A 24,745-nucleotide genomic window follows, 5' to 3' on the forward strand; every position below is an offset into this window, starting at 1 on the left:
CCCACCACCCACCCCACCCACCCACCCCCCCACCCACCACCCCCCCCACCACCCCCACCCACCACCCCCCCCACCCACCCCCCACCCACACCCCCCACCCACCACCCCCCCCACCACCCACCCACCACACCCCCCACCCACACCACCCCACCCACACACCCCCCCACCCACCCCCCCCCCACCCACCACCCACCCCCACCCCACCACCCACCCCCCTCACACCCCCACCTCCCCACACACCCCCCTCCCTCACTCCCCCACCCACACTCCCCTCCCACCCACCCCCCTCCCACACTCCCCCCCCTCCCACCTCCCTCCCCCACCCACACACCCCCTCCCTCACCCCCCCACCCCCCCCCCTCACCACCCCCACCCACACTCCCCCCACCCACACTCACCCACCCCACTCCCCCCCTCACCCCCACCCACACACCCCCCACCTCACCCCACCCCTCCCTCACTCCCCTCCCCACCCCCCTCCCTCCCACCCCCACCCTCACCCCCACCCACCCCTCCCACACCCCCCCTCCCACCCTCCCCACCCTCACCCCCCCACCCACCCCCACCCACCACCCCACCCCTCACTCCCCCCTCACTCACACCCCTCCCTCACTCCCCCTCACTCCCCCCCTCACCCCCCCCTCCCTCACACCCCCACCTCCCCCCACACCCCTCCCCCACCCACCCCTCCCTCACCCCCCTCCCTCACTCCCCCTCCCTCCCACCCCCCCCACACCCCACCACACACCCCCCTCCCTCACACCCCTCCCACCTCCCCACCCCCACCCCCCCACCCTCACTCCCCCCTCCCACACCCACCCACCACCCACCACCCCCACCCACACCCACCCACCACCTCACCCCCCACCCCCACCCACCCCACCCCACCACCACCCCCCACCCTCACTCCCCCACCCTCACACCCCCACCCTCACTCCCCCCTCCCCACTCCCCCCCACCCACCCACCCCTCACCTCACCCCCCCTCCCCCCACCCACCCCACCCCACTCCCCACCCTCCACCCCCCCCACCCACACCCACCCCACACCCACCACCCCCCCCACCACCCTCCCACCCCCACCACACACCCACCCCACCACCCCACACCCCACCCCACCCACCCCACACCCCCCCCCACCACCCCCCCTCCCCACCCACCCCCCTCCCTCACACCCCCACCCCACCCCACCCCCCCCACCCTCCCCCACCCCTCACTCCCCCCTCCCCACACCCCCCACCCTCACACCCCCCCACCCACACACCCCACCCACACCCCACCTCACCCCCACCCCTCACCCCTCCCTCACACCCCCTCCCTCACCCCCTCCCTCACTCCCCCACCCACACTCCCCCCTCCCACCCACCCCACCCCTCCCACCACCCCCCCCACCCACCCACCCTCCCCACACCCCCACCCTCACTCCCCACCCACCCCCACCTCACACCCCCTCCCACACCCCCCTCCCACACTCCCCCCCCACCCACACTCCCCCCCTCCCACCCCCCCCACACCACCCCCTCCCTCACCCCCCCTCACCCCCCCACTCCACCCCACCCCTCCCACACTCCCCCCACCCTCACTCCCCCTCCCCACACCCCCTCCCTCACCCCCTCCCCACACCCCACCCACACCCCACCCACCCCCCTCCCACCCACCCCCCACCCTCACCCCCCACCCTCACACCCCCCCCACACTCCCCTCCCCACACCCCCCACCCCACACCCCCCACCCTCACTCCCCCCACCCTCACCACCCCCCCACCCCTCCCCTCACTCCCCCACCCACACACCCCTCCCTCACACCCCCCCTCCCTCACCCCCCACCCTCACCCCACCCCCCCCACACCCCCTCCCTCACTCCCCTCCCTCACCCCCCACCCCACTCCCCACTCCCCCCTCCCTCACCCCCCTCCCTCACCCCCCTCCCTCACTCCCCTCCCTCACTCCCCCCACCCTCACTCCCCCTCCCTCACTCCCTCCCCTCCCCCTCCCTCCCTCACCCCCCTCCCTCACTCCCCTCCCTCACTCCCCCTCCCTCACTCCCCCTCCCTCACACCCCCCACCCCACCCTCACCCACCCCCTCCCTCACTCCCCCCTCCCTCACTCCCCTCCCACACACCCCCCCACCCACCCCCCCCACCACACCCCCCCCACCACCCCCCCACCCCACACCCCCCACCCCACCCCCCCACCCCACACCCCCCTCCCACCCACCCCCCACCCCACCCCACCCCCCACCCCCCACCCCACCTCACCCACCCACCCCCCCCCCACCCCCCTCCACACCCCCCCCTCCCACACCCCCCCACCCCTCCCTCACTCCCCCTCCCTCACACCCCCCCTCCCTCACCCCCCCTCCCTCACTCCCCCCACCCTCACTCCCCCCACCCTCACCCCCTCCCCCTCCCACACTCCCCCCCCTCACCCCCCCACCCCTCCCCACCCCCCCTCCCTCACCCCCCTCCCTCACCCCCTCCCCACCCCCACCCACACTCCCCCCCCACCACTCCCCCCACCCTCACACCCCACCCTCACTCCCCCTCCCCCACCCTCACTCCCACCCTCCTCCCTCACCCTCCCCCCACCCACCACCCCTCCCACTCCCTCCCTCACCCCCCCCTCACACCCCCACCTCACTCCCCTCCCACACACCCCCTCCCTCACTCCCCCTCCCACACACCCCCCTCACTCACTCCCCTCCCTCACTCCCCCCCTCACACCCCCCCACCCCCTCACCTCACACCCTCCCACTCCCTCACTCCCCCCTCACTCCCCTCCCTCCACTCCCCCCCTCCCTCACTCCCCTCCCCACTCCCACTCCCCACTCCCCCTCACACCCCTCCCTCACTCCCCCCTCCCTCACCCCCCTCCCTCACTCCCCTCCTCACTCCCCCTCCCTCACTCCCCTCCCTCCCTCCCCCTCCCTCTCACCCTCCCCCCCCTCCCCTCCCTCACTCCACTCCCTCACTCCCCTCCCTCACTCCCCCCCTCCCCTCACACCCCCCTCCCTCACTCCCCCTCCCACTCCCCCTCCCTCTCTCCACCCTCCCCCTCCCCTCCCTCACTCCACTCCCTCACTCCCTCTCCCTCACTCCCCCCTCCCTCCCCCTCCTCCCTCACTCCCCCCTCCCTCACTCCCCCTCCCTCACTCCCCTCCCTCACACCCCTCCATCACTCCCCCCACCCTCACTCCCTCCCTCCCCCCTCCCCTCCCTCACTCCCCCCTCCCTCACTCCCTCTCCCTCGCTCCCCTCTCCCTCACTCCCCCCTCCCTCACTCCCCCCCTCCCCTTCCTCACTCCCCCCTCCCTCACTCCCCCCCTCCCTCACTACCCCCTCCCTCACTCCCCCCCTCCCTCACTCCCCTCCCTCACTCCCCCCTCCCTCACTCCCCCCCCTCACTCCCCCCCTCCCTCACTCCCCTCCCTCACTCCCCCCTCCCTCACTCCCCTCCCTCACTCCCCCCTCCCTCACTCGCCCCTCCCTCACTCCCCCCTCCCTCACTCCCCCCTCCCTTACTCTCCCCTCCCTCACCCCCCCTCCCCTCCCTCACTCCCCCCTCCCTCACTCCCCCCTCCCTCACTCCCTCTCCCTCACTCCCCTCCCTCACTCCCCCTCCCTCACTCCCCCCTCCTCACCCCCCCTCCCCTCCCTCACTCCCCCTCCCTCACTCCCCCCTCCCTCACCCCCTCAACCCCCCTCCCTCACTCCCCTCCCTCATCCCCCTCCCTCACTCCCCCCTCCCTCACTCCCCTCCCTCACTCCCCCTCCCTCACTCCCCCCTCCCTCACTCCCCTCCCTCACTCCCCCTCCCTCTCTCCCCCTCCCTCACTCCCCCCTCCCTCACTCCCTCTCCCTCACTCCCCTCCCTCACTCCCCCCTCCCTCATCCCCCCTCCCTCACTCCCCCCTCCCTCACTCCCCTCCCTCACTCCCCCTTCCCTCACTCCCTCTCCCTCAACCCCCTCCCTCACTCCCCCCTCCCTCACTCCCTCTCCGTCACTCCCCTCCCTCACTCCCCCCTCCCTCACCCCCCTCCCTCACTCCCCTCCCTCACTCCCCCCTCCCTCAACCCCCCTCCCCTCCCTCACTCTCCCCTCCTCACTCCCTCTCCCTCACTCCCCTCCCTCACTCCCCCTCCTCACTCCCTCTCCCTCACTCCCCTCCCTCACTCCCCCCTCCCTCACCCCCTCTCCCTCACTCCCCCCTAAACCCCCCAGCCCTCACCCCCCCAGCCCTCACCCCTCCCATCCCTCACCTCCCCTATCTCTCCTCCTCATTGCGTGTGTCTTGTCTCCTTCCCCCCAATCCCCACTTTCCCTCGTTGCTGTTGTCTCCGAACAGATTTTGTAACAGTCTGACGAATGGCCCCCCATGCTTTGTGAGAGCTCTCGTCCGACCCTCGTATGGTGAACTTATTCCAGCTCACTATTTCCCATACTCTATTATTTAAAGTTCAGATATGAAACATATAATGGGAGGCACAGTGGTTAGCACTGCTGCTTCACTGCACCAGGGACCCGGGTTTGATTCCCATCTGAGGTGACTGTCTGTGTTCACCCCGTGTCTGCGTGGGTTTCCTCCGGGTGCTCCGGTTTCCTACCATAGTCCAAAGATGTACAGGTTAGGTGGATTGGCCGTGTTAAATTGTCGCTTAGTGTCCAAAGATGTGCAGGTTAGGTGGATTGGCTGTGTTAAATTGTCCCTTAGTGTCCAAAGATGTGCAGGTTAGGTGGATTGGCCGTGTTAAATTGTCCCTTAGTGTCCAAAGATGTGCAGGTTAGGTGGATTTGCCGTGTTAAACTGTCCCTTAGTTTCCAAAGATGTACAGGTAAGGTGGATTGATCGTGTTAAATTGTCCCTTAGTGTCCAAAGATGCACAGGTTAGGTGGATTGGCCGTGTTAAATTGTCCCTTAGTGTCCAAAGATGTGCAGGTTAGGTGGATTGGCCGTGTTTAATTGTCCCTTAGTGTCCAAAGATGTGCAGGTTAGGTGGATTTGCCGTGTTAAACTGTCCCTTAGTTTCCAAAGATGTACAGGTAAGGTGGATTGATCGTGTTAAATTGTCCCTTAGTGTCCAAAGATGCACAGGTTAGGTGGATTGGCCGTGTTAAATTGTCCCTTAGTGTCCAAAGATGTGCAGGTTAGGTGGATTGGCCGTGTTTAATTGTCCCTTAGTGTCCAAAGATGTGCAGGTTAGGTGGATTGGCCGTGTTAAATTGTCCCTTAGTGTCCAAAGATGTGCAGGTTAGGTGGATTAGCCGTGTTAAATTGTCCCTTAGTGTCCAAAGATGTGCAGGTTAGGTGGATTGGCCGTGTTAAATTGTCCCTTAGTGTCCAAAGATGTACAGGTTAGGTGGATTGGCCGTGTTAAATTGTCCCTTAGTGTCCAAAGATGTGCAGGTTAGGTGGATTGGCCGTGTTAAATTGTCCCTTAGTGTCCAAAGATGTGCAGGTTAGGTGGATTGGCCGTGTTTAATTGTCCCTTAGTGTCCAAAGATGTGCAGGTTAGGTGGATTGGCCGTGTTAAATTGTCCCTTAGTGTCCAAAGATGTGCAGGTTAGGTGGATTAGCCGTGTTAAATTGTCCCTTCGTGTCCAAAGATGTACAGGTTAGGTGGATTGGACATGTTAAATTGTCCCTTAGTGTCCAAAGATGTACAGGTTAGGTGGATTGGCCGTGTTAAATTGTCCCTTAGTGTCCAAAGATGTGCAGGTTAGGTGGATTGGCCGTGTTAAATTGTCCCTTAGTGTCCAAAGATGTACAGGTTAGGTGGATTGGCCGTGTTAAATTGTCCCTTAGTGTCCAAAGATGTGCAGGTTAGGTGGATTGGCCGTGTTAAATTGTCCCTTAGTGTCCAAAGATGTGCAGGTTAGGTGGATTGGCCGTGTTAAATTGTCCCTTAGTGTCCAAAGATGTACAGGTTAGGTGGATTGGACATGTTAAATTGTCCCTTAGTGTCCAAAGATGTACAGGTTAGGTGGATTGGACATGTTAAATTGTCCCTTAGTGTCCAAAGATGTGCAGGTTAGGTGGATTGGCCGTGTTAAATTGTCCCTTAGTGTCCAAAGATGTACAGGTTAGGTGGATTGGACATGTTAAATTGTCCCTTAGTGTCCAAAGATGTACAGGTTAGGTGGATTGGCCGTGTTAAATTGTCCCTTAGTGTCCAAAGATGTGCAGGTTAGGTGGATTGGCCATGTTAAATTGTCCCTTAGTGTCCAAAGATGTGCAGGTTAGGTGGATTGGCCGTGTTAAATTGTCCCTTAGAGTCAAAAGGGTCTCAGCTGAGAGCAAAAACCAATGAAATCTGAGTGAGGACATAAACAAGAGATAAGGGTTTACTTAAGAATATGATTGTATGATCAATTTTTCAGAAAAATTCCAGAATTCTTGAAGTATCTGTAGAAGTACACTTTGGGCAGCACGGTAGCACAGTGGTTAGCACTGTGGCTTCACAGCACCAGAGTCCCAGGTTCGATTCCCCGCTGGGTCACTGTCTGTGCGGAGTCTGCACGTCCTTCCCGTGTCTGCGTGGGTTTCCTCCGGGTGCTCCGGTTTCCTCCCGCAGTCCAAAGATGTACAGGTTAGGTGGATTGGCCATGATAAATTGCCCTTAGTGACCAAAGATGTACAGGTTAGGTGGATTGGACATGTTAAATTGTCCCTTAGTGTCCAAAGATGTACAGGTTAGGTGGATTGGACATGTTAAATTGTCCCTTAGTGTCCAAAGATGTCCAGGTTAGGTGGATTGGCCGTGTTAAATTGTCCCTTAGTGTCCAAAGATGTGCAGGTTAGGTGGATTGGACATGTTAAATTGTCCCTTAGTGTCCAAAGATGTACAGGTTAGGTGGATTGGCCATGATAAATTGCCCTTAGTGACCAAAGATGTACAGGTTGGGTGGATTGGCCGTGTTAAATTGCCCTTAGTGACCAAAGATGTGCAGGTTGGGTGGATTGGCCGTGTTAAATTGCCCTTAGTGACCAAAGATGTACAGGTTAGGTGGATTGGCCATGATAAATTGCCCTTAGTGACCAAAGATGTACAGGTTGGGTGGATTGGCCGTGTTAAATTGCCCTTAGTGTCCAAAAAGGTTAGGAGGGGTTATTGGGTTACGGGGATAGGGTGGAAGTGAGGGCTTAAGTGGGTCGGTGCAGACTCGATGGGCCGAATGGCCTCCTTCTGCACTGTATGTTCTATGTTCTAAATGACTTTAATTTGAAAGTATTTTCTTTACCTATTTCTTATGTTAATGTTTGAATGATTTTTCACTGTCTTCTGACAAGTTTATGTGTTATTTTGATCTAAGTTCTGATTCAGTTCTTAGGCAAGTGTATTAAGTAGATTCTTAGTAATGAAGTGTGTTTTGAACACCTCTGTCAACCGGACTGAGTACCTTATTTTCGGAAGAAAAATAAGAGATTTTACAATTTGGCGAGCCAACGGCAGGAGAGTAACGGGAGAAGATACCGAACGCCTAATCGGCGTATCGGCGGTGGGATAACGGATTGGCAGAACGAGGTAAGAGACCTACAGAGTGAAATGGGTGACTTCCTTCCCTCAATTGCAAACCGGACGTGTATGGAGAAAGAAATTAGGCATATCTACAAATCCCTTTTTAACGGAATCGCCGGAATCCGATAGCGATTCTGAAGTAGAAATTATAAGGGAAATGCTTAAGAAACACGAAAGCCCCAAGTGTCAAGAAGCAGGAGGTATACGGCTAGCCCCTTTCAAATCAAAGCGGTATAAATCAGAGTGAGTAGAAACAGTCTCTGTGGAAGGGGATAGGAGGATCACTCGAGCACAATATGCTCAATGGACGGTCCATAAACCGGCTGATCCAGATGGAATTGACCGGCGGTCTAAAGAATTACCCAATCCGAGAAAAAGGTGGAATGGGATTATGGAAAGTGCTGGAAAGATTGCGACAGATTTATAACCTCCTCCTGCAGGACGAAGTTCAGGATCTGACACTAATAACCCCTAAACGAGAAAGTGACCAACTCTTTAGCGAGCTTAAAGGAGCATTAGAGGAGGAAGAGCAACGAATGGACGATGGCTGGCTCCGAATTAAACAATGGTTGTTAAGATATAACCCGCCAGAAATTGACTGGACAAAGGTTACTGCTTGTCTGCAGAAGAGGTCAGGAAGTGTCAGAATAGGAAGATTGAGGAAAGTATGGATAAAGCACTGAGGAATGGAGTTGCCAGGGGGATTGGAGTCTTGGGACTACAGCACTCTCAAACCGGTAAAGTCTGCATTTATTGCTGGTTTAGGAACAGATGCGTCCAATGCATTGAAATTGGTGCTTCCTGATTGGTCTAGAGCAGCAACATCGTATTCAGCGTTAGGAAATCGATGTGCTCAAATCGATCGAGATTGGGATACTAAGATACACGTTTTCCAAACAGGCACAACCTAAAGGAGTATTAGGCCAATCAGTAAACAATGCTTTGTCTAATTCAAATGTTTAACCCAAATCAAAATTTACAAGAGGAAAAAGCAATATTTGTGGAAAGGAAGGACATTGGGTTAGGTCATGTCGAGCTAGATTATAAGGACGACAAGGCCAGGATGTTGTCTACGGGCCCCAATCGACGCCCCGTATATTACACCATCTGGGGGAATGCATTTCCCAGCACCGTATGTGCCTCCAAATCCTGCTCCCGTTTCCAATTCCACACCTAGACTTTACCCACAATCTCCACCAGCCCAGTCCCAGGAAGCTTCAGCTGCATGGGAAGAATTTAAGAAATTATCACCACAACATAGAGCAGTGTTGCTCATTGTGTCTCTACTTAATTTGCTCTGTTTTATAACCTTTGCTCTAGAGTCGCCAGGTATCTTTATGATACCACCATGAGGTTCAAGTTCAAGTGCTGATCAATAACTCAATACACCAGTTAGTAAGTTTCAAATCAAAACACATTTATTATACACAGTCAATCACTATTCACGTATAAAACTCTACTTACTAGACTATCTCTAACACTAAAAGGCCGATACTTAGCTTTGGAACTGGCCCACCAGTTCAGGAGAACAAATGGCCTTCCGTTCGATTCTGAGTCTGCAGGCTTCAAAGCTGGTATAGACTGGTAGCTAGGAGCGCCTATCTCGTAGCGAGCATTGACTGGAGACTTACTTGGTTGGTGCAGCTACTAGGCAGGTCACGGTCAAGGGTTGTTTCGAGCTGCTGAGAGACCCTGCCAAGAAGGACGAATTGAACTTGGGGACTCTATTTTATAGACCCCAGGGGCCGCCCTTTTGGGTGGACCCCCTATCTGGTTCCAAGTGATTGGACTGAGTTCTGATCACTTGGATCGATTTCTCCAACACTGGATCTGTTCCCTGATCGCTGGGCGGTCCCTAAGTGTTCTTTGGCCTTCCTTTGTCTTGGCTCCTGCTGGCGCCGAGGAGTCTGGCTTGGCTTTGTTTGTCTTAACTGTTTCCAATTGTTCCCGGGGATCGCTCATCAGTATGTAGATGGTTGTTAGTTTCAGTGCTGTCTGGGTTCCTGCAAGTTCTGATTACAGGAAACTTTGCGCCTGCTTGTTTTTCCTGCGTTTGACTGAATTTCCCAGCATTCTTAGCGGATCTCCATTTTAAAGTCGGGAAGTGGCCAACCCAGGTGGCTACAGCAGCACTGTTGGGGGTGTCAAAATATTAGAAACACCCACCATCAGCCCCTCCGCCCCGGCCTCTCTTCATGCTCCATTTGAAAATAGAAGAGATGGATTGTATATATTAATGAGGGTGGGCGGTATAGAAGTGGACTGTCTCTTCGATACGGGAGCAGAGTTTTAGAACATAGAAAAATACAGCACAGAACAGGCCCTTCGGCCCACGATGTTGTGCCGAACCTTTGTCCCAGATTAATCATAGATTATCATTGAATTTACAGTGCAGAAGGAGGCCATTCGGCCCACTGAGTCTGCACCGGCTCTTGGAAAGAGCACCCTACCCAAGGTCAACACCTCCACCCAACACAAGGGCAATTTTGGACACTAAGGGCAATTTATCATTGGCCAATCCACCTAACCTGCACATCTTTGGACTGTGGGAGGAAACCGGAGCACCCGGAGGAAACCCACGCACACACGGGGAGAAGGTGCAGACTCCGCACAGACAGTGACCCAAGCCGGAATTGAACCTGGGACCCTGGAGCTGTGAAGCAATTGTGCTATCCACAATGCTACCGTGCTGCCCTTAAGAACAAATAAATCTACACTATATCATTTTACCGTAATCCATGTACCTATCCAATAGCTGCTTGAAGGTCCCTAATGTTTCTGACTCAACTACTTCCACAGGCAGTGCATTCCATGCCCCCATTACTCTGGGTAAAGAACCTACCTCTGACATCCCCCCTATATCTTCCACCATTCACCTTAAATTTATGTCCCCTTGTAATGGTTTGTTCCACCCGGGGAAAAAGTCTCTGATTGTCTACTCTATCTATTCCCCTGATCACCTTATAAACCTCTATCAAGTCGCCCCTCATCCTTCTCCGTTCTAATGAGAAAAGGCCTAGCACCCTCAACCTTTCCTCGTAAGACCTACTCTCCATTCCAGGCAACATCCTGGTAAATCTCCTTTGCACCTTTTCCAAAGCTTCCACATCCTTCCTAAAATGAGGCGACCAGAACTGTACACAGTACTCCAAATGTGGCCTTACCAAAGTTTTGTACAGCTGCATCATCACCTCACGGCTCTTAAATTCAATCCCTCTGTTAATGAACGCGAGCACACCATAGGCCTTCTTCACAGCTCTATCCACTTGAGTGGCAACTTTCAAAGATGTATGAACATAGACCCCAAGATCTCTCTGCTCCTCCACATTGCCAAGAACTCTACCGTTAACCCTGTATTCCTCATTCACATTTGTCCTTCCAAAATGGACAACCTCACACTTTTCAGGGTTAAACTCCATCTGCCACTTCTCAGCCCAGCTCTGCATCCTATCTATGTCTCTTTGCAGCCGACAACAGCACTCCTTACTATCCACAACTCCACCAATCTTCGTATCGTCTGCAAATTTACTGACCCACCCTTCAACTCCCTCATCCAAGTCATTAATGAAAATCACAAACAGCAAAGGACCCAGAACTGATCCCTGCGGTATGCCACTGGTAACTGGGATCCAGGCTGAATATTTGCCATCCACCACCACTCTCTGACTTCTATCGGTTAGCCAGTTCGTTATCCAACTGACCAAATTTCCCACTATCCCATGCCTCCTTACTTTCTGCAGATGCCTACCATGGGGAACCTTATCAAATGCCTTACTAAAATCCATGTACACTACATCCACTGCTTTACCTTCATCCACATGCTTGATCACCTCCTCAAAGAATTCAATAAGACTTGTAAGGCAAGATCTACCCCTCACAAATCCGTGCTGACTATCCCTAATCAAGCAGTGTCTTTCCAGATGCTCAGAAATCCTATCCTTCAATACCCTTTCCATTACTTTGCTTACCACCGAAGTAAGGCTAACTGGCCTGTAATTCCCAGGGTTATCCCTAGTCCCTTTTTTGAACAGGGGCACGACATTCGCCACTCTCCAATCCCCTGGTACCACCCCTGTTGACAGTGAGGACGAAAAGATCATTGCCAACGGCTCTGCAATTTCATCTCTTGCTTCCGATAGAATCCTTGGATATATCCCGTCAGGCCCGGGGGACTTGTCTATCCTCAAGCTTTTCAAAATGCCCAACACATCTTCCTTCCTAACAAGTATTTCCTCGAGCTTACCAGTCTGTTTCACATTGTCCTCTCAATATGGCCCCTCTCATTTGTAAATACAGAAGAAAAGTACTCGTTCAAGACCTCTCCTATCTCTTCAGACTCAATACACAATCTCCCGCTACTGTCCTTGATCGGACCTATAGTCATTCTCACATTTCTCACATATGTGTAAAAGGCCTTGGGGTTTTCCTTGATCCTACCCGCCAAAGATTGTTCATGCCCTCTCTTAGCTCTCCTAATCCCTTTCTTCAGTTCCCTCCTGGCTATCTTGTATCCCTCCAACGCCCTGTCTGAACCTTGTTTCCTTAGCCTTACATAAGTCTCCTTTTTCCTCTTAACAAGACATTCAACCTCTCTTGTCAACCATGGTTCCCTCACTCGACCAACTCTTCCCTGCCTGACAGGGACATACATATCAAGGACACATAGTACCTGTTCTTTGAACAAGTTCCACATTTCACTTGTGTCCTTCCCTGACAGCCTATGTTCCCAACTTATGCACTTCAATTCTTGTCTGACAACATCGTATTTACCCTTCCCCCAATTGTAAACCTTGCCCTGTTGCACGCACCTATCCCTCTCCATTACTAAAGTGAAAGTCACAGAATTGTGGTCACTATCTCCAAAATGCTCCCCCACTAACAAATCTATCACTTGCCCTTGTTCATTACCAAGTACCAAATCCAATATTGCCTCTCCTCTGGTCGGACAATCTACATACTGTGTTAGAAAAGCTTCCTGGACACACTGCGCAAACACCACCCCATCCAAACTATTTGATCTAAAGAGTTTCCACTCAATGTTTGGGAAGTTAAAGTCACCAATGACTACTACCGTGTGACTTCTGCACCTTTCCAAAATCGATTTCCCAATCTGTTCCTCCACATCTCTACTATTGGGGGGCCTATAGAAAACTCCTAACAAGGTGACTGCTCCTTTCCTATTTCTGACTTCAACCCATACTACCTCAGTAGGCAGATACTCCTCAAACTTTCTACAGCTGTTATACTATCTCTAATTAACAATGCCACCCCCCACCTCTTTTACCACCTTCCCTAATCTTATTGAAACATCTATAACCAGTGACCTCCAACAACCATTTCTGCCCCTCTTCTATCCAAGTTTCCGTGATGGCCACCACATCGTAGTCCCAAGTACCAATCCATGCCTTAAGTTCACCCACCTTATTCCTGATGCTTCTTGCGTTGAAGTATACACACTTCAATCCATCTCCGTGCCTGCAAGTACTCTCCTTTGTCAGTGTTCCCTTCCCCACTGCCTCACTACACGCTTTGGCGTCCTGAATATTGGCTACCTTAGTTGCTGGACTACAAATCCGGTTCCCATTCCCCTGCCAAATTAGTTTAAACCCTCCCGAAGAGTACTAGAAAACCTCCCTCCCAGGATATTGGTGCCCCTCTGGTTCAGATGCAACCCGTCCTGCTTGTACAGGTCCCACCTTCCCCAGAATGCGCTCCAATTATCCAAATACCTGAAGCCCTCCCCCCTACACCATTCCTGCAGCCACGTGTTCAGCTGCACTTTCTCCCTATTCCGAGCCTCGCTATCACGTGGCACCGGCAACAAACCAGAGATGACAACTCTGTCTGTCCTGGCTTTTAACTTCCAGCCTAACTCCCTAAACTTGTTTATTACCTCCACACCCCTTTTCCTACCTACGTCGTTGGTACCAATGTGCACCACGACTTCTGGCTGCTCCCCCTCCCCCTTAAGGATCCTGAAGACACGATCCGAGACATCCCTGGCCCTGGCACCCGGGAGGCAACATACCTTCCGGGAGTCTCGCTCGCGACCACAGAATCTCCTATCTATTCCCCTAACCATTGAATCTCCTACAACTATTGCTTTTCTATTCTCCCCCCTTCCCTTCTGAGCCCCAGAGCCAGACTCAGTGCCAGAGACCTGGCCGCTAGGGCCTTCCCCCGGTAGGTCATCCCCCCCAACAGCATCCAAAACGGTATACTTGTTTTGAAGGGGAACGGCCACGAGGGATCCCTGCCCTGTCTGCCTGTTTGTTTTCTTTCCCCTGACTGTAACCCAGCTATTCGTGTCCTGTACCTTGGGTGTGGTTACCTCCCTGTAACTCTTCTCTACCACTCCCTCTGCCTCCCGGATGATCCGAAGTTCATCCAGCTTCAGCTCCAGTTCCCTAACATAGTCTTTGAGGAGCTGGAGTTGGGTGCACCCCGCAGGTATAGTCAGCGGGGACACCGGTGGTATCCCTCACCACCCACATCCTACAGGAGGAGCATGCAACTGGCCTAGCCTCCATCCCCTCTTACCTGACAGAATATAGCTGCCCTGTGGACTAACTAGATCTCCGCCCTCCGACTCTGCTCCCAGTCAGCTACACTCTCTGTAAACTCCTGGCTCTCTTCTCACTCTTTGCGGAAATGTAGGAAACAAAATGAAAGGAGCACCTTACTCCCTCCTCACCTAACTCCCTCAGTCACCAAACTCTCACTATAGCACTCAAATGCACCCAAATTCAGCACTCAGTGCAAACCGTTTTCCGATCGAATTTGGAAAAGCATTTGCTCTGGATTACAAACACACTGTGGCTCATGGTGTTGGGGGAGATCTACTGACTATTAAAAGAATTAAACCTCTATCGATAGAATTTGGTCCTCATGAATTAATTTCTCCAGTTTGGATAGGTCGAGTGGATCAGGCCATTCTGGGTTTGGATATTCTATCCCAACTGAATTCTTCCCGAAGCTTTGAAAATGGGAAAGGAACATGGGCAACCAGACCATTCAGGAAAGATCAGCTTTACGAACACCTGATTTGGGCGAAAGATAAGAATGATTGTGGATTATTACATATGGAACCAGCATCATTCACTGGTCCCACTGCACCGTGTACCAAACAATACCCCATTAACCCGTCCTCAATTGAAGGGATTTTACACATAGTAAAACAGCTGGAAGAAAGGGGGATGTTAGTTAAAACACACAGTTCATCAAACAGTCCAGTTTGGCCTGTAAAATGGTTCATGGCGTCTGACCATTTGCTACCAAACAACAAATCAGTGTATTGATAAGAGAGCCCCTCTGGTGACCGACCCTTCAACTATCTTCAATGCTTTAACACCAGAACGTGAATGGTTTTCAGTTATCGATTTGGCTAATGGCTTCTGGTCAATACCAATAGCACAGGAGGTACAACCTCGGTTTGTCTTTACTATTCAACAGTAATAGTCCTCCTGGACAAGATTACCACAGGGTTTTCACTACAGCCCTACCTTATTCCATCTGACTTTACAAAACCATCTGAGGGAATTACCTGAGTTGCCCTCGACCATTATCCAGTATGTCGATGACATTTTGTTCGCCACTATTAAGGAACAAGATCATGAGAAAGATTTGCTTGTTCAGCTGAATCATCTCAGTCGCCATAAACTCAAGATGGCCAAAGCACAAATTGCTCAACATGAAGTCATCTATTTCGGTCAGAACATTTCAAAAGGCAAAAGAGAACTGACTCAATATGGAACAGAGGCAATTCAAATCGCAAAGAAACCCACCACTTTTGAAGAACTGAGATTATTTCTGGGGTGATGCAACTTTAATCGAAATTGGATTGACTCGTACACCAAATAGTGGAAAACCATTGACCCTATTTGTTCATGAAGAAGGAGGATATATGACAGCAATCTTAACCCAGCATCATGGGGATCACCAGCGACCAATTGGGTTCTATTCTGGAAGACTGGACCCAGTGGATCTTGGATGGAAAAGTTGTCTGAGAGCTGTACAAGCCATATGTAAAGCTGTGACTGACTAGGTATTGTTCTGGAGCTGAAACTGCCCATTAAATGCCCTCACACAGTTCACCCATTACTTTTGATAAATAGAGTCACATTAGTCACCTCAGCCAGATGGACAACAAATCCATTCATGGCGGCACCTAGCTGCTCAACAGATGGTGGCCCCATCCAAAGGAGGGTGCATTTGAGGATTTAAGAAACGTGCTCAGGTAGTAACAGATCATTGCGTCATTTGTCAAAAGAACAATTGGTGACCTATAACATCCATGCCTCAGTTAAAAGCCCCTGCCCGACCGGAACATTCCGGCACATACAAGTTGATTAGGCAGCACGGTAACACAGTAGTTAGCACAGTTGCGTCACAGCTCCAGGGTCCCAGGTTCGATTCCCCGCTGGGTCACTGTCTGTGCGGAGTCTGCACGTTCTCCCCGTGTGTGCGTGGGTTTCCTCCGGGTGCTCCGGTTTCCCCCCACAGTCCAAAGATGTGCAGGTTAGGTGGATTGGCCGTGATAAATTGCCCTTAGTGACCAAAGATGTACAGGTTGGGTGGATTGGCCATGATAAATTGTCCCTTCGTGTCCAAAAAAGGTTAGGTGGGTTGTGGGGATAGGGTGGAGGCGTGGGCTTGGGTGGGGTGCTCTTTCCAAGGGCCGGTGCAGACTCGATGGGCTGAATGGCCTCCTTCTGCACTGTAAATTCTATGATTGTCCCACAGGTCCCCGAGACGACAGCGCCGGCCCATCCTGGGTGCCCCCTCTCCTGACTCCAAAGAGAACCCCTCGGAGGAGAGCTCCGAGGATGCAACTGCTATAATCGTGACACAGCTGTCATCCCCACCCTCCACCAGTGCAGATACACACACCTCGGTGGGAAATGTTAGTGGTTATGTTAGCACCACACTGCTGCTGATGTACATCTGGTGGAGGCAGGAACCCCCAGGCGAGGCAGCAGTCGGAGGGCTGCTGGCTCCCAGGACCCAGCCAAGTCCCAGCCTGACGCTGAGCCTGTGGATCAGAGTTACCCTGATAGGGACAATAGTGACCTAAAACATCCATGCCTCAGTTAAAAGCCCCTGCCCGACCGGACCATGTCCCGCTTTCTGGTGGGAATGGCCGAGGCGCTGCAGAGCATAGGCCGGTCACTGAGGCCGTGTTCAAGTCACTGAGGAGCTCGCCAAGGGCTTCGACATGATGGTGCGGACTATGGGGACCCACCAGAATGCGATCAGAATGCGAGGCAATGACTCCAATATGCTACAGGTCTGCCCACCCAAGGAAACCCACTTGGCATGTGTCAAGTGCTCGCTTCACCGCGATTGCCAATTCCCGATTAGCGATCGCCTTCAGCCGCGCAACCAGAGGCCTCAGTAGTCCGTGGGGGTTATGGGTGATCGGTGTGCCAGATGGGCAGAGACAGGGGTTGTCCCCGGAATGGGGTTGGGATTGAGGGGTTAGCATGGTGGTGCTGGGAGCGATTTCCCCCCCCCAGTGCCTCCCCCACACTCCCCCCCTGCGGAGGGTCCCTCATCCCTCCTGTCGAGGGTTCCCCATCCTCGCCGAGCACTGGGGTGGCAAGCGCAGCGGCCCCGGGCTCTTTGCCTGTGAGCAAAGATGGCTACTCACCTCCTCGGCTCCCCACAGAAGCCCTTCCGCCAGGGTCACATTTTCCAAACGGAGCACGAATCGGTGCCAGCGTGAGCACTTGCTGGGGAGGCCGGTGTTGCTCGTTTTAGCCTTAGTTTATTAGCTCTAATTCTGTCACCTTTGCTCATGAGTCGCCAGGTATCTTTCTGATACCGCCACGTGGTTCAGGTTTAAGTAATGATTAATAATGCAGCACACCACTTAGTAAAAGTTAAATCAATGCTCATTTATTATATACAGCAATAAATACTTATACAATAATCCTACTTCTAGACTACTACCTACCACTAAAGGCCAATACTTAACTTTGGAAATGGCCCACCAGGTCAGGGAAACGAATGGTCTTTCGAATTGGGTCTGAGCCTGCGGGATTCAAAGCTGGCACAAGTCGATAGTCAGGAGCGCCTATCTGGTAGCGATCACTGGAGTAACACTTACAGTTTTCTTGTCGAAGGTTGCGAGCAGGAAGAGAAGGGTCGATCTGAACTTGGCCCCTATTCTTATAGTCCCCAGGGGCTTCCCGCCTCTCGGGGCGGACCTTGACCCTGGTCCCAAGTGATTGGACGTGGTCCCAATCACTTGGTTCGATATGCTCCAATAATGGGGTGATTTCTTGATCGGGGGGTGGTCGTCTACCTTCCTTTGTGTCAGTCCCTGCTGGCGCCGACAGGTCTGGGTCGACTTTATGTTGCTAATGTGTAGTAATTGTTCCCGGGGATGGCTGCTTACTATGCAGGTGGCTGGGTTGTTGTGATGTTGATGGCTGCAGGTATCGGTCTGGGACGACTTCCCCAGAGCCGAATACACTGTTTTGCCTGCAGCTGTCTGTTTGAGTCCTGTTGGCTGATTTTCCCATCAGCCTCTTCCGTTCGCCATTTTAGATCGGGGATTGACCATTCTAATCGGGAATCAGCCATTTTAGGTGGCTACACCGGTGAATGACGGGAGGCTATTGGATGAGGGCTGGCTCTCGTTTATTGTATGGAAATGGGGCTGAAGTGATAATCGGCAGATATTTCTACTACATCTTCGGCAGCAACCCGGCCAGTAGATGCCCTCTGGGGCCGGCTATTAGCCTGGGTGACACCGGGGAACTGCGTCCGCTGCCGGTCACCATCATCGCCAGTGACCCCGAGTGTAACCAGCATCACGAGCAACAAAGCTTGTTCCGGGGAGAAGGTGGCAGGGTGCATCTGGAAATGACCCTCCCCCCCCCCCGGGGGCCGGAACGTCTCTGGCACCATACAAATGCAGCGTCCAAACTCTTGCTGCATTCTTATAGCGCCTTTCAATTCTCCGCAAAGTCCATTATAGCCAATAAAGTACCCTTTTTAAGAGGGCAAGTTCATACCGTTTCTTTACTCTTAAAGTAATTGTGGACGAATCAGTGGGAAAATTATTGGAAAGAATTGGGAGACAAATAAATCATCATCGAAAAGGCACAGATTTATTAAGGGACGCATCATCACCTAACTTGATGGATTTTTCTTTTGGAGGAGGTAACAAGTGGGGTGGTGTGTTTGATGTAGTCCACATGGGTTTTAGCAAGGCTCTTGACAAGGTGCCACATGGCAGGCTGGTCAGAAATATTTTTTTTTAAAAGAAACTCAACACCATCCAGGACAAAGCCCACTTGATTGGCACCACAAACATTCACTCCCTCCCCCACCGACGCACAGTGGGAGCCGTGTGTACCATGTACAAGATGCACTGCAGCAACTCACCAAGGTTCCTTAGGCAGCGACTTCCAAACCCACACCCGCCTCCACCTAGAAGGACAAGAGCAGCAGATACCTGGGAACCCCCCCCCACCTGGAGGCTCCCCTCCGAGTCACTCACCACCCCGACTGGGAAATATATCGGCCGTTCCTTCACTGTCGCCGGGGCAACATCCTGGAACTCCCTCCCTAACAGCACAGTGGGTGTACCTACATCTAGGGAACTGCAGCGGTTCTAGAAGGCAGCTCCCCCCACCTTCTGAAGGGCAACAGGGAGGGACAATAAATGCTGGACCTAACCAGTAACGAGCATTCTGTAAATATATATTCTAAAAACATTTTTAGATCACCTTCAATCCTGGGGTTCTCAGACCCTGGTTCTCTACTAGATTTTATCTTGACAAAATCATTCTCGTAGAGATAATTTAACCAGTATCAGCAGAATCAGATTCACTGCCATTGTCAATTGATATGTGATCAATGCCTTGTCATGAGTGTCCCTTTAAGAAAGGTTTTTGTCTTATCACATGGCTTCTGTGGACTACAGACAAAGAGAAAGAAGTGTTTTGGCCTGTCTCTCTCTATTTTCATTTTAAAAACTGTTCCAGATGTAAACAGATTTGTGACTGCCTGCTTTGGTAACTTAAACGCTATATTCAGGGTAAGCCAGTCTCACTCAAGTGAGAATGCAGAGTGCTGGGCCATGCCCTTGAATAGGGGGTGATGGTTTCATTGGATTTGAATTGGAACAGTTAAGGGGGAATTCATTCATTATACATGGATTACTGTAGCTGGGTGGTGTCTTTATGTTTGTAATTGATAAAAATTCTTGCTGTGTGTTTATTTTTTATATATGTTTTTAAAAATAAATTTAGAGCACCCAATTCATTTTTTCCAATTAAGGGGCAATTTAGCGCGGCCAATCCACCTCCCCGGCACATCTTTGGGTTGTGGGGGCAAAACCCACGCACACACGGGGAGAATGTGCAAACTCCACATGGACAGTAACCCAGAGCCGGGATCGAACCCGGGACCTTGGCGCCGTGAGGTAGCGGTGCAAACCACTGTGCTGCCCTATATATAAACTAGAATAAAGCCTGTTTTGATGAAAGTATCTAGGAAGCCTGTTGAATCACACCTGAAGGGAACGCTCTTGTGTCCATGCTAGCCAAATTCAACATAAAGGTTGTAGGTAAGGTGGACTTCAGAATATATTTTGGAGTTTCTAAACCCTGGTCCATGACAGTCTGTCACCCTTTCTTTCTTTGAGTCATTTAATGCCCAATGAGATTTCCTAATTCCCACCTGACTCTTATGTGCTGTTTGCAGTATTTCCCTCGGACTCTCCCGTACCAGCCTCCCCGAACAGGCGGCGGAATGTGGTGACTAGGGGCTTTTCACAGTAATTTCATTGAAGCCTACTTGTGACGATAAGTGATTATTATTGTTAATCATGGATGAAGCTACAACTTTTACTCCTGCCAAATCATTCCCCAAAAGGCCTATTCCGTCCACTGGTAACTCCTTAATCACCCTGACAACTACTGAACCTGACACTAAATCACACTACAACTGTACTTTGTACAATGGAACTGAAATATAATCTCCACTGATCCCATTCACTAATACCTTAGCTTTTATTGAACTGTCTGGAGGGAAAACCAAATCCTTCTCCGGTAGTACAGTAGCCCTTGTGTCCCTTCAGGTTGTTATGGGTTTCGGTATCTCAGTTGAGGAAAATGGGGTAATCATCCCCTTTGGACACAAACCCTGCATATTTCTCATCTGCCTCATTCCTCACCCTGCTCCCACAGCAGTGTTTACCTCGGGACTCCTCAGTCCAGTGAAAGCTACAGTCTGCACCGCATTCTCCACTTTTATTCCCTTCTCGACTCCCATGGGCTTTCCTTCTAACTTCCAACACACTGAACGAACATGTCCCACCTTGTTACAAGGGTGATACCACGGCTTTGGAGTCTCACTTCCACCCTCAGTACCTTCCTTCCTGGTCTGAGGCGGAGATCTCGGAGCATTCCCAACCATCCATTCTTTACCGTGGCTACTGCTGCCCTCTCACTCTCCCACTTCCTATCCTTTTCCAAAGTATGGGGGTGATGGAACAAAGGTTTAAATTCATGGACTCGCTCAGAATCGTCAGCCATAATTGCTGTCTGTCTGGCAGTCTTCACCTTCTGGTCTTCAACATGGGCTCTTATTATCGAAGGTAGGAAATTCTTAAACTCCTTTCAGAGAATTGAAGTTTGAATTTTTTTTCCCAATTAAGGAGCAACTTAGCGTGCCCAATTCACCTACCGTGCTAATTTCCCGAAGAGAATGATCTCTCTCAGAGCCTCATGGGTAGTTGCAACTCCCAATTCTCGGACTCGTCTATCTAAATTGTTCTGCTTACCCCTTTCGAATTCAACATACGCCTGTGCTCATGTCTCCTTAACTTCTGAAAGGTTTGCCAATTCATACCTGCCCAGAATAGCCTTTTTTTACCGTGTCATAATTCTGAGACACCCATTCTGACAGGGAAGCATAAATTTCCTGGGCTGGATTATCCGTCGGCGGGATCGTCCGCGGATTTCCCGACAGCGTGGGGGGTGCCCACAATGGGAAACCCCATTGGCCGGCTGGTGAGACGGAGAATCCCGCTGCTGGTGGGGCGCGGCGCTCCAGAAAACCTAAGCGGTGGGACGAAGAATCATGTCCCTGTGTGCGTCCCATCAACTTATTCCGCAGGGGTAATGATCATATTCCCCTTGGACACTCTGTTTGGGTTGCCATTTTCCCAAAAGCCCCAATAAATGTTTCTACCTCATTCTCATCATATTTTGGGAGGGTCTGTATGTTTTGGGAGGGCCTGTATATTTTGGGAGGGCCTGTATATTTTGGGAGGGCCTGTATATTTTGGGATGGCCTGTATGTTTTGGGAGGGCCTGTATGTTTTGGGAGGGCCTGTATGATTTGGGAGGGCCTGTATATTTTGGGTGGGCCTGTATATTTTGGGAGGGCCTGTATATTTTGGGAGGGCCTGTATATTTTGGGATGGCCTGTATATTTTGGGATGGCCTGTATATTTTGGGATGGCCTGTATATTTTGGGAGGGTCTGTATGTTTTGGGCTGGCCTGTATATTTTGGGTGGGCCTGTATATTTTGGGATGGCCTGTATGTTTTGGGTGGGCCTGTATGTTTTGGGAGGGCCTGTATGTTTTGGGAGGGCCTGTGTATTTTGGGTGGGCCTGTATATTTTGGTATGGCCTGTATATTTTGGGATGGCCTGTATGTTTTGGGTGGGCCTGTATGTTTTGGGCGGGCCTGTATGTTTTGGGAGGGCCTGTGTATTTTGGTATGGCCTGTATATTTTGGGAGGGCCTGTATATTTTGGGAAGGCCTGTATATTTTGGGAGGGCCTGTATATTTTGGGAGGGCCTGTATATTTTGGGAGGGCCTGTATGTTTTGGGAGGGCCTGTATGTTTTGGGAGGGCCTGTATATTTTGGTATGGCCTGTATATTTAGACTTGTCGCCACTGGATTCGGGGACTAAGCTGCCCTCTACGTTCTGGCAGCTCCCCTCATTTTCAGTGCCTTTAGCTGGAACGCTGCCTCTTCAGCTTCTTCCTCTCTCTCTAATTCCACCCTCCTCATTTCCATCTCCATTCCTTTTTTCCTCCATCTCCATTTCTTTTTCTATTCTCTTTCATTGACTTTCATGCTCAAACTGCAGCTGAATTCTCGCCAGCTCAATTTCCCCACCAGAAAGTCTCCTTGATGCTGTTCTACTTTGTGGTCCCTCTTGCATTCCTGGCATCTCTTTCAAATATGAACGCTGAGCGATCGCGTGTTATCTCCGCTTTACTAACTCTAGCTGGTTACCTCTATTCCTACTTCCCCAGCCAATTCAACCAGCTTGTCTTTTCAAAGCTCTTTTAATAAACCAGAGACAGTCATCCACCTGAAGAAAACCCCTTCGCAGCTTCCAGAGCCATCCTGTTGTATTGTCTGCTGTTTATTTCTTTGAACCGTGACCCAAACTTCACCCTCTACCGTTCCAAAACTGAGCCCTCAAATGATGTGACCACCCTGGGCTTGTGTGCGGTCCATTCCAGCTCCACTTGCCCCGGGGTCACACACAAGTGAATTAACCAATAATTCTCAGAAAAATACCCGACGTCTTCGGCCCTTGGCTGGCCAATAATTACAGTCACCAGGTTCGTAAGTTTGAACAATGTTAGTTTATTTATCGCAAGAACTATAATGGAATATGCAGCAAATAGAACTGGTTAACTTTGATCTAATTGCTAAATCCCTACTTTAACTTGCTCCCCTCCCCCACCCTCTACAAGACAGACAGACAAACGGGACGAAAGGGCAACGAAAATCTGAAGTAAAATGAAAAGAGCGTCTTAGTTTCAGCTGGGTGTTCCCTACACCTCACTCTTCTTCAAACTTTGCTTTCAGTTCAAGGTTTTTACTGCAGATTCATTCAGGTCTCTGTAGTTTCAGGAATACAGCACTAACAGACTTTCTGGAGAGAGAGAGGGGGAGTCCTGGTCTATGGTTGCTGCCAGTAATGGTTTTCCTGCAGATTAATTCATTCAGGTTCTCTGCAGTTCTAAGGATACAGCACCCATAGCCGTCTGGAGGGAAGAGAGAGCGAGAGCGAGTCCTTGTTCTTGTGTTTCCAGGAGTCCGGCTCCTTCCGTCTCTGAAAACAACTCCTCTGGGATAGGATCCAATCACCACCTGTTACGGGCAATGTTCGGACGTTTGGGCCAATTCACTCTCCCCGTCCCACCACCCCCGCCAATCCATCAAATCCATCTCACTCCTGCTGCTGAAAAGTCTGAAGCTCCTGTTCGTTGTCCCTGCTGCTTGACTTAAAGATACATGCCCATTAATCACCCACAGATAAAAATAATAACGGCAAAATAAAAGAAAGGGGAGATATGGGAATAAACAGGAAGAACCCTTACACACCAACGCCTCCGTTTTGGTATGAACCAATTTCTATTAATAACCCCACAGTAAACATATGACAAGAATAACTCAAAGGGTTAATTTATTTGCGCGCACACAAAGCTCGGGAAGGGGTATCACAATGTAGCCCCCCCCCCCCCCCCCACCCAGTGCCTGCATTCAATAAAAGAGAAATAGAGAAAGGAAAGATTTACAGGGCAAAGACCACAGAGAAAATAATTATTGTTGTACTTGAGTCTAGAATCAAAGTCCAAAGGTGTATTCTTTCACAGAGATCAGCAGGCAGAAAACTGATGCTGGATAACTTCATGAAGAGTTAACTCCCACGATGAGATAAGCACGCAGAGATGAACCAATCTTGTAGACGACGGTATAGAAGTTCAAGTAGATAGAGTGGAAGGTTGCAGGGCTCTTTGTCCTGGCAGATGAGTAGATGAGAGTTGGCCAGGCTCGGCTCTTAAATGCAGGAGGCCTTTGTACGTGAATTTAGTCTCTGTAGCCGGCAAGGCCCGTTAGGGTCTCTTCAGAGACAACGAGGCGTAAACTCCCTGGAGAGTGCAAAATAACTCCTTTTGTTCAGGGTCATAGGCATTGCCTCAGCCAAGGATGCTTGTCCAGTTTTTAAAAATTAGCCACGAGGAAATCGAAAGTGTGAGCTTTTAGTCCATTCCCAATATTCACTAATAAATCCACTGGAGAATTCATAACAATTTCATTATCCGGAGGGCACAGTCAGAAGTCTCACAACACCAGGTTAAAGTCCAACAGGTTTGTTTCGAATCACTAGCTTTCGGAGCGCTGCTCCTTCCTCAGGTGAACTAGCTTTCGGAGCGACCTCAGGTGAATCCTGTTCACCT

The 24,745-nt window shown here is 51.8% G+C and overlaps 1 protein-coding gene across 2 annotated transcripts in view; it reads left to right on the forward strand.

The window, feature by feature from the left end:
- btbd9 (BTB (POZ) domain containing 9) overlaps positions 1–24,745 on the forward strand; it is a 351,447-nt gene that overhangs the window by 5,762 nt on the left and 320,940 nt on the right. The gene's annotated exons all lie outside the window — the stretch shown is intronic.

This window comes from Scyliorhinus torazame, chromosome 4 (assembly GCF_047496885.1).
Source record: "Scyliorhinus torazame isolate Kashiwa2021f chromosome 4, sScyTor2.1, whole genome shotgun sequence".
Taxonomy (NCBI): Eukaryota; Metazoa; Chordata; class Chondrichthyes; order Carcharhiniformes; family Scyliorhinidae; genus Scyliorhinus; species Scyliorhinus torazame.